General features: G+C 43.0%; 1 long non-coding RNA gene across 4 annotated transcripts; it reads right to left on the bottom strand.

The window, feature by feature from the left end:
• Window positions 1-4990: 4990 nt before the first annotated feature.
• LOC130914916 (uncharacterized) lies at window positions 4991-8430 on the bottom strand. 4 transcript variants are annotated; one of them, XR_009063015.1, is made up of 4 exons: window positions 8241-8430; window positions 7512-7586; window positions 6762-7375; window positions 4991-6667 (listed from the first exon to the last, which is right to left on the bottom strand). It is a non-coding gene; the product is annotated as an uncharacterized LOC130914916 (long non-coding RNA). The 4 variants fall into 4 exon arrangements; XR_009063013.1 differs by having other exon boundaries at window positions 6762-7117; window positions 7240-7375; window positions 7512-8430; XR_009063014.1 differs by having other exon boundaries at window positions 6762-7135; window positions 7240-7375; window positions 7512-8430.
• Window positions 8431-10750: the final 2320 nt, after the last annotated feature.

Raw genomic sequence — 10750 nt, forward strand, 5'->3', positions numbered from 1 at the left:
TAGCTGTTGTGTTGTCTTGGCCTATTTTTTCTCCACTTTCAATTAAGGGCATTAGGACTTTTCCCAATCTCTATGCTTTAAATGTATTTGTTATAACACTCAAATTCCAGTTTTTTTCTTGTATTTCAATAAAGGAGCTATAGTACACAGTAAAAGTTAAGCAGCCTGTATTGAGTCTTAAATAAGTTCAATGATAAGCAAGTGTTTTGCAGATATTGAAGTGTTGAGAAATAAGGACTAGGTTTTTAATTTTCTGTCTGCACTCATTGGGAAAGTGCACAATATACAGGACTATATGCTATGCCGAACATACTGCATATTTGTGTGTGTAAAAAGTAGCTGAGACATGAAGTACATATCAATGTGTTTTATTTTACAAGGTCATTGACCGCCTCCTTAAAATTTACAAAGTTTTCAAAAGACCTGCCAGAAAGTCCTTTGGACGTGGACGCCTTGACCGTGTAGTTTTTGTTTGTTTTTTTTTTTTTTGGAATATTTTTTTTGACCCTGTGCGGATTGGCCACAAAGCGCCCAGGCGCGTAGTATTTTACATTGCCAGTCTTCATCATCACCTTGTGGTGGTGGTGCTTGTTGTTGTGCTGCTGCTACTGCCGCTGCTGATGATGGTGTATTTGCTACAGCAGGTCATGTTGATAATGCTGCTAATGCTGATGCACAAGCTGACGTGAGGGGCGTAGCTGGTGCAACTTTGCCTTTAGCTCGCTACAGAACAAAAAATAAATATCACGGGTAAGCCCTGAAATGCATTAAAACACTGGCAAAGGAAATTATGTTATTTTTTAATCGACCTACTAACCTCCTCCTCCTTTGTGAGGATGTACAATCGAAATCTCTTAACGTGACATTGATGTCCTACTCCGTCATCAGTAGCCACTGACGCACAAAGCAGAAGGCTTCCTGGGCCATCTTCCATTCTTCTGCGCTTTCGGCCTGGAGATCGTTACGGATGAGCTTGGAGAAGTCATAAAACTGCCACATATCCTCGAACGTGAAGGACCGGAAGCGGCCATGCCCGCAGATGGCCCGGTCGATGTTCTGCTCCAAGTGGCATGACACCGGAGGGAACATATCCACGTAGCGTAGAAGCTGCTCCTTCAGCCTCCACTCCCCAGTTTTGGTGTCGCACCTTCCCTTCTGTCGTCGCCTCTCCTTCACGTGGCCATCGAGGAGACTTTTTAAGAGAGCATGCAGTAGTTGTTTTAAACCGACATTTTTTATTTTGGGTAACAAAGACACACAATCCACTGCCTATTATCAATTTCTTATATATACTCACTACTTGACATAGCCGACATCTTCCTCCGTAAGCCACATGAAGGTCTTGCCTTTGTATTTCCCAAAGGTCACCGTGAGCTGGCCGGGGATCTGCTGGCCTGTTGGAGCTGCGGTGACGGCAAGGCAGTTTTTCCTACCTGTTAGGTGTAAAAAAAAAAAAAAAAAAACACATCAGACAAGAAGTAATAATATAGTTCAATTCATTTTTTAAATGAAGGAGATGTTTTTTTTTTGTTTAAAAGGCATCCAGAACAATACCTTGTTTGTACATGTACTTCTCAAGCGCAGTTTAGGCAGCAAAGCGTGGTGGCCGGTCATCGCTTCTGATGTACACTGAGAAACACAAAGGCAAGTGTCAACACAAAAGCAGGACATGACACGGAGGAAAAATTCTAGATGATGGTAATAATAAAATTGCGTTTTTGTCGGTTGTGAAGAGGATGCCTCCATTCCTAGCTGGCAATTAGAAAAAGAAAAATGACTTGATGTTCAGAGATGCTAAAATGTTGAGAGGGGTGTCTTGAGTTCATATAATTCCCAAATTCCAAATAAAAACGAAGTTATTGGGGAAAATGCAAAATTGGCCCACTTACAAAATGATGACGTCTATGTAGTACAGTATTTCTGTTTTGTTTAGTGTTTTTTTGTAATCCAAATAGGGAGCAATTACAGTGTGGGCATCATACTAGGGAGGATCACGTCACAACAAAAAATGCATTGAACAGAAGTGAAATGAATGAGTTATCGGTTAAATTTGTGACTAGTTACAAGTAATACAAGACGTATAGCACACGGAGTCATTGAACGTTAACTTTACATACGTCGGCTAATTATTATTAGCGCGGCGCAACGCGCACAACACGGCTTATCCACACACCAGCTAGCCTAGCTAGCGTTAGCTCGAATCGGTAATTGAAAAACAACACTCGGTTTGCATCGTTTTTGGCGAATTTCATACACAATATTTACCTTTTCGGCTTGTCGATTGAGCGCGTGGTAGTGTTGTATCGGTCGCGAACGATTCGTTCTTTTTGAACGAATTGTTTTGGTGAACGAGACCGAACTAATCATCATCTGCACTGATTCGTTCTATGAAGGTAGTGCTTGTTCGCTGCGTGGGAGGGCGTTGAGCAAGCGGCAGCGTCTTCTGACATCGCACACGACCAATCAGACGCCAGCCTCATCGCGGGCAGGGGAGGGACCGGAAACAGAATCAGGGCGTTTGTCACTCACGTCCACGTGTGGCCAATAAGCAGCCAGCGTGCAGGCAGGGGGGCAAGACTGAGTTTTGTCACTTCCCGTTCAGTGATTCGGTCCTCCGGTTCCTGACCTAGCTTGCTGCTAACTTGATTTTCCAGTAATGACTATGCGGTGAATGAATCAGAAAATGAAAGGAAATGACTTTGTCACATATTTGTTAACGTGGAGCCTATCAAATGCTGCTCAAACAGACAAAAACACCACACAAATCTAGCGAGCATTGTTTAGAGTAGTACTTTTCTCAACAAACTCGTGACTGCCTATGACGACATACTATCAAATTTACAGTAATTTAAAACACGGGTAGCTATGAGGCAAGCAAAAGCTGAGCTGCGGTCGCGTGACGGCAGTGAAGCGGGCAGAGAACTGTCACTATATGGAGGCTTCATGGCAGCGATATTTACCTCATATGTGCACAGAAAAAAATATTTAGTATGATCACCATAATACTGATTTGCAATGAAACTGTATATACATGTCAATTTTTTCCCGAGTGTTTTATTTTTTTTTTTTTCGTGTCAGCGTGTCGTGTGTTGGTTGGTTTGACAAATTATGTCAATCCGTCCATCATGTGCTACTCAAGCGCCCAAAACAACGCACGCAGACACGGGAGATGTCGCAATATGTCTACATTTTTCTTAACAGACTAATGAGAGTAGAAAGGCGACATCGTAAAGAGCTGACAATTATTTCTCGTCAGCATTTGACGATCTGAGATGCGGGGACGACAGGGGAGCTGACCGGATTATTTTATTTATTAATACCAGTGCAAAAAAACAATATGATCACCATAATACTGATTTGCAATGAAACTGTATATACATGTAATTTTTTTCCGAGTGTTTTTTTTTTTTTTTTCTTCGTGTCAGGTGTTGGTTGGTTTGACAAATTATGTCAATCCGTCCATCATGTGCTACTCAAGCGCCCAAAAAACAAAGCACGCGGACACGGGAGATGTCGCAATATGTCTACATTTTTCTTAACAGACTAATGAGAGTAGAAAGGCGACATCGTAAAGAGCAAACAATTATTTCTCGTCAGCATTTGACGATCTGAGATGCGGGGAGACAGGGGAGCTGACCGGATTATTTTATTTATTAATACCAGTGCAAAAATTCAACACGATCATCTTAATACTAAAAAACAAAAATACAACAGAGGGAGATGTAAATATGATGTGTTGGTCGTTCCATATTCAGAAATTAAACTTTCGATGTATTTTTATTTTCGTGACAGCAAACATGCTGTATATGTGATTGTATGTGTGATCAAGAACCTGCTAAAGAAAGTCCGTGCGCCCCCGCCCCCTACTCCCCTCACAAAAGGAAAATGTTTAACCGTGTCCTAAATCGAAATGCAAGCACGAGCCATGACTTTGAGCCCATAGAACTAGGACAGACGACGCGGAAGTTCTCCCTCGCTTTTGCAGCAGCAGGAGGGAGACGAGGCTGTCTGTGAAAGCAGAATGATACCGCCTGTCACTCATTTCTGAAACTACGACGAGTGGTCAATGTGGAAGAGAGGGAGGGACCAAGCAATGTCACTTCCCGTTCAGTTATACTGCGAAGCGGTCTTTGGTGATTCGTTCGGCAACGTCACTTCCCGTTCAGTAACCGAACGATTCGTTTGGGCGGGGAGGGAGATGAGGGGGGCGAACGATTCGTTGAACGATTTGTTTGAACGAATCTTTTTACTGAACGAACCGGAATGGATTCGTTTGCTCAAGTGAACGACAAATCTCGTCACTAGCGCGTGGGTCTTTTCGCCGATTGCGTCTTTTGGGCCAACCGCAGGCGCGTCGTAAGGAGGAGGCGGGCCGCCGCGGTCTGCGTTCGCGGAGCCAATCACGGGCGTCCGCGGTCGTAGGCGAGGAGAGCCGATTGGCCGCGGCCGAAAAAAGGAGGCGGGCCGCGGTCCACGTTTCGGCCAACGGCGACGCGGGATTATCTACAGCAAAAGGAGGAGGCGGACCGCGGTCTACGTTTCGGCCAACGGCCGCGCGCCGTCTACGCTCGTCCACGTTCTACGTTTGCACTCTCCGAGTTCCGAGTCCTGTGCAGGGGCCTCCTCCCACGTGAAGTGCAATCGAACTCTAGCGACACCTGCGCTCAACGTTGAGGTCCGGGGCCAAACTTTAGAGTCAAGGGTCAAAGGTCGAGCGCGATGCGGCCTCTGTCTTCAAATCGCGAAACGTTGACTGATTTGTATCAATTCTGCCCTACAATTAAATACGCCCTCTCTGATTGGTCATCAGTCCAGACTGTGGGGTGGAACCCCAACCCTGCTCTGATTGGCCAGTACTCCTTCCGGTCTGCAATCTGTGTGTGACCGAACCCACTCCAATTGAACATCCCCTCCTGGCTGTGAGTTTTTTGTAAAATAGTTTATGAATGAGTTTAAAGTGTATTTAAACAATGAGCACTAATTCCGGTTGCTTACTGCACTTTAGGCCCACATAGTCTAGTCAAATCATTTTCTCCATCTTGTTTTGCGCGTTAAAGACTATTTAACAGATGAATGTGAGATTATTCCACTTACTTCAGTAAATATTGCCATTTGTTCTTATTAAGCACATACATCAAAAAGTTGTTCGTTTTTTACGTAAATTAAAAAAAAAATTGCTTTCAAATAATGTTTTGAACCATATTTATTCTGGAATTAAGAATATTTATGACATTTCAAAGCTTTTTAAATATTAAATATAGGAATTTATTTTAAGGAGGTGTGTTTTTGGCCAATGTAAAAGAATCCTAAATGCCTTTGTTAGGTGAACTTTTCCCCGCAGAATATATAAAATACGTATTCACAGATGAGCAGATTCATTCATATTTTATGTCAATTTGTGTGTGTTGTCTTTTCTGTGGTAGCGGTTGAATACGGTTGTTTGAATGTTAGAATTGAATAGGCTTTGTCATTCAAATAGTACAATGACATTAAAAATAGCAACACCCTATCAGTGCATCACACAATAAATTAATGTCAATACATAAATAAATAATATACACTACTACTACCTAAAAATAAATTTAAACTAAGCAGTGTACGAAGGATGATGTTGAAATAAATAAAATGATAGCTGACTCCTGAACTACGCCAATAGCAAACTGCAATATGCAAGTGTTAATCAGATATACAAGTGTTAAGAAACTAGTATTCCATTAGAAGTAAGTCACTAGGTTTTAAATTTTCATTCACGAGGTCATTCTGCCCAACAGGTAACAAGTTAACTCTGGGTGGTCTTGGCATCTTTCCATTCCGCAGGGTGGTTGAGCATCTGTTCAGAGGCTGCGGGAGGGCGGGACCAAAGTTTGACGTTGTTTCCTTCAAGTGACGTCGTGGTCCGAAGCGCAGCATTATAGATTTCATCATTACTGTGTTTTAGCTGTTGTGTTGTCTTGGCCTATTTTTTCCCCACTTTCAATTAAGGGCATTAGGACTTTTCCCAATCTCTGTATGCTTTAAATGTATTTGTTATTACACTCAAATTCCAGTTTTTTTCTTGTATTTAAATACAGGAGCTATAGTACACAGTAAAAGTTAAGCAGCCTGTATTGAGTCTTAAATAAGTTTAATGATAAGCAAGTGTTTTGCAGATATTGAAGTGTTGAGAAATAAGGACTAGGTTTTTAATTTTCTGTCTGCACTCATTGGGAAAGTGCACAATATACAGGACTATATGCTATGCCGAACATACTGCATATTTGTGTGTGTAAAAAGAAGTAGCTGAGACATGAAGTACATATCAATGTATTTTATTTTATAAGGTCATTGACTGCCTCCTTAAAATTTACAAAGTTTTCAAAAGACCTGCCAGAAAGTCCTTTGGACGTGGACGCCTTGACCGTGTAGGCCTTTTTTTTTTTTTTTTTTTTTTTTGGAATATTTTTTGTGACCCTGTGCGGATTGGCCACAAAGCGGCCCAGGCGCGTACTATTTTACATTGCCAGTCTTCATCATCACCTTGTGGTGGTGGTGCTTGTTGTTGTGCTGCTGCTACTGCTGCTGCTGATGATGGTGTATTTGCTACAGCAGGTCATGTTGATAATGCTGCTAATGCTGATGCACAAGCTGACGTGAGGGGCGTAGCTGGTGCAACTTTGCCTTTAGCTCGCTACAGAACAAAAAATAAATATCACGGGTAAGCCCTGAAATGCATTAAAACACTGGCAAAGGAAATTATGTTATTTTTTAATCGACCTACTAACCTCCTCCTCCTTTGTGAGGATGTACAATCGAAATCTCTTAACGTGACATTGATGTCCTACTCCGTCATCAGTAGCCACTGACGCACAAACCAGAAGGCTTCCAGGGCCATCTTCCATTCTTCTGCGCTTTCGGCCTGGAGATCGTTACGGATGAGCTTGGAGAAGTCATAACACTGCCACATATCCTCGAACGTGAAGGACCGGAAGCGGCCATGCCCGCAGATGGCCCGGTCGATGTTCTGCTCCAAGTGGCATGACACCGGAGGGAACATATCCACGTAGCGTAGAAGCTGCTCCTTCAGCCTCCACTCCCCAGTTTTGGTGTCGCACCTTCCCTTCTGTCGTCGCCTCTCCTCCTGTGGCCATCGAGGAGACTTTTTAAGAGAGCATGCAGTAGTTGTTTTAAACCGATTTTTTTATTTTGGGTAACAAAGACACACAATCCACTGCCTATTATCGATTTCTTATATATACTCACTACTTGACATAGCCGACATCTTCCTCCGTAAGCCACATGAAGGTCTTGCCTTTGTATTTCCCAAAGGTCACCGTGAGCTGGCCGGGGATCTGCTGGCCTGTTGGAGCTGCGGTGACGGCAAGGCGGTTTTTCCTAACTGTTAGGTGTAAAAATAAAAAATAAAAAATAAAATAAAAAAAAATAATCAGACAAGAAGTAATAATATAGTTCAATTCATTTTTTAAATGAAGGAGATGTTTTTTTTTTTGTTTAAAAGGCATCCAGAACAATACCTTGTTTGTACATGTACTTCTCAAGTGCAGTTTAGGCAGCAAAGCGTGGTGGCCGGTCATCGCTTTTGATGTACACTGAGAAACACAAAGGCAAGTGTCAACACAAAAGCAGGACATGACACGGAGGAAAAATTCTAGATGATGGTAATAATAAAATTGCGTTTTTGTTGATTTTGAAGAGGATGCCTCCATTCCTAGCTGGCAATTAGAAAAAGAAAAATGACTTGATGTTCAGAGATGCTAAAATGTTGAGAGGGGTGTCTTGAGTTCATCTAATTCCCAAATTCCAAATAAAACCGAAGTTATTGGGGAAAATGCAAAATTGGCCCACTTACAAAATGATGACGTCTATGTAGTACAGTATTTCTTTTTTTTTTTTTTTTTTTTTTTTTTGTAATCCAAATAGGGAGCATTTACAGTGTGGGCATCATGCTAGGGAGGATCACGTCACAACAAAAAATGCATTGAACACAAGTGAAATGAATGAGTTATTGGTTAAATTTGTGACTAGTTACAAGTAATACAAGACGTATAGCACACGGAGTCATTGAACGTTAACTTTACGTGCGTGCCTGCACATGGCTAATTATTATTAGCGCGGCGCAACGCGCACAACACGGCTTATCCACACACACACCAGCTAGCCTAGCTAGCGTTAGCTCGAATCGGTAATTGAAAAACAACACTCGGTTTGCATCGTTTTTGGCGAATTTCATACACAATATTTACCTTTTCGGCTTGTCGATTGAGCGCGTGGGTCTTTTCGCCGATTGCGTCTTTTGGGCCAACCGCAGGCGCGTCGTAAGGAGGAGGCGGGCCGCCGCGGTCTGCGTTCGCGGAGCCAATCACGGGCGTCCGCGGTCGTAGGCGAGGAGAGCCGATTGGCCGCGGCCGAAAAAAGGAGGCGGGCCGCGGTCCACGTTTCGGCCAACGGCGGCGCGGGATTTTCTAGGACACGAGGAGGAGGCGGGCCGCGGTCTAGGTTTCGGCCAACGGCCGCGCGCCGTCTACGCTCGTCCACGTTCTACGTTTGCACTCTCCGAGTTCCGAGTCCTGTGCAGGTCTACAATTTTGTCTCTGGTGTCATTCGACAGCTCTTTGGTCTTGGCCATCGTGGAGTTTGGAGTGTGACTGACTGAGATTGTGGACAGGTGTCTTTTATGCCGATAATGAGTTAAAACTTGTGCAATTAATACAGGTAATGAGTGGCGCCTCGTTAGACCTCGTTCGAACAAATTAGACCTCTTTGACAGCCAGATTTCTTGCTTGTTTGTAGGTGACCAAATACTTATTTTCCACCATGATTTGCAAATAAATTCTTTAAAAATCAAACAATGTGATTTTCTGCTTTTTTCCCACATTCTGTCTCTCATGGTTGAGGTTTACCCATGTTGACATTTACAGGCCTCTCTAATCTTTCCAGGTAGGAGAACTTGCCCAATTGGTGGTTGACTAAATACTTATTTGCTCCACTGTACACTAACTATGAATATGTTGGTGCTATCATTAGCTAGTTGTATTTCTGGTTGACACCATGTGGGGGGCTTGATAACCAAGGAAAGAGGGGGAGGCGAGAGGGGGGGGCTGAGAGATAAGTGATTCGGAGGGGTGGAGTGTACACAAATCAGCCATGTGGTCTAGAACCCAGTATTTGTGTGAATCCCTTGTGAATGTGAGTATGTTGGCATCCTATTCTATGCTGTCTCATCGCTAATCCTGACTCCGAGGTTTTCTACTTGAGTGTGTCTAATTTTACCTAGTCATGCGTGAGTCCCATCTAACGTGATTGTCCAGCAGACGAGTGGAGATGCCGCGTGGGTGCGAGCTCGCCAGGTTCACATAGGAATCACGTCTGCTGAACGCCTCGGTGCGCCAGATGATCAATCTGACAGTCCAAATGATTTGTTACTAACTTATCCGGAGCGGACTGTGCAGAACGGACGCGCTAAAAATCTAATGGTTGACGTGCTACGTGCAAGAAGTGAACAGTTTTGACCATAATGGAGTAATTTTGCCATTTAATATTTAATATTCCATTTAGCACAAGACTGTTATTTGTCATGACCATACCATTTATTTAGCAATTGGGGGAAAATACTGAGATAAAAAGAATATCCTGTAAAAATATCGGACTAGAGAGATTGAAACAATAACATTTTGTGGCTCTCTTCGTCCCTTTTCCTCGTTCTGAATAATTTCCTCTAAATGGGCTGAATTCTCAATCAGATTAAACCATGACCCTGCCGACGTCAACCTCCTGTTGGGGACGCTAGAGCCCTATAATGGTAGGCGTGGCTAAACGGCAAATTAAAAGACTCATTTCTCGTCATCTGCACTTTGCCAAATTGTTGTATAAAGTCAAATAATCTCAAAATATTCTAATTCACAATAATGCTATTTAAGACTTTTTTTTTATCCTGTCATAGGCACTTTAACTCATCCGCTGCATTCATAGAAGTCCAATCCAGTAGAACTTGGAGGCCTGGCAGCACTACAAGTCTATGAATTGGTGAATAGGGTTCTCGTAAGTAGTGAACACTGCTTAGTAATCACTGAGCGGATCAAGTGTATGACCTTCGTGTGACCTTCATGTTTCAGGCTGCTTGCACTAAGCTTGAACGCGGATCAAAAGTTCAAATGCTTACAATGAACCTAAACACACACACATACAGTACTAATACACACACGCACAGTTTAGTCTCCATTGAAGCTGAACACGTGTTTGTTTTCTCCTGTGTGACCTTCAGGCCAGAGTTCATCCTACCCAATAAAAGAGCCCTTAACCTCTCAACATGGCCACCGCCCTCGTTCATCACCCCGATCGAGTGGGGTGGGTCAAAGGGCTGGAAGCGTGTCGGGCCAACATGCCCTTTCGACCCTCTGAGATGGACGACATAGTCACATGTGGACTCCTTCGTAGACAAACGCTGAGCATTTACTTTGTGCATTGCTGTATCCTATGATGCTTTCCTTACTGCTGATTCATATGTTAATTCATTCAAGTACAGATTATCTTCACGAGGGTCCAAGCTGACTACGGGTACACCCAGAATGGATTGTTTTTATTACAACTAGAAATTGCAATTTTTGGAGGAATACAGATCCCATTTCCTGTCGATATTTTGACATATATTGCAATCAATGGCATCTACTTACATATGCTGTAATGGAATCCAATAGAATTGACATATATGGCTGTCAAAGGCATGGACGTACATGGCCGTCAATGGCATAGACTT

Source organism: Corythoichthys intestinalis, chromosome 4, assembly GCF_030265065.1.
Source record: "Corythoichthys intestinalis isolate RoL2023-P3 chromosome 4, ASM3026506v1, whole genome shotgun sequence".
In the NCBI taxonomy this organism is placed as follows: Eukaryota; Metazoa; Chordata; class Actinopteri; order Syngnathiformes; family Syngnathidae; genus Corythoichthys; species Corythoichthys intestinalis.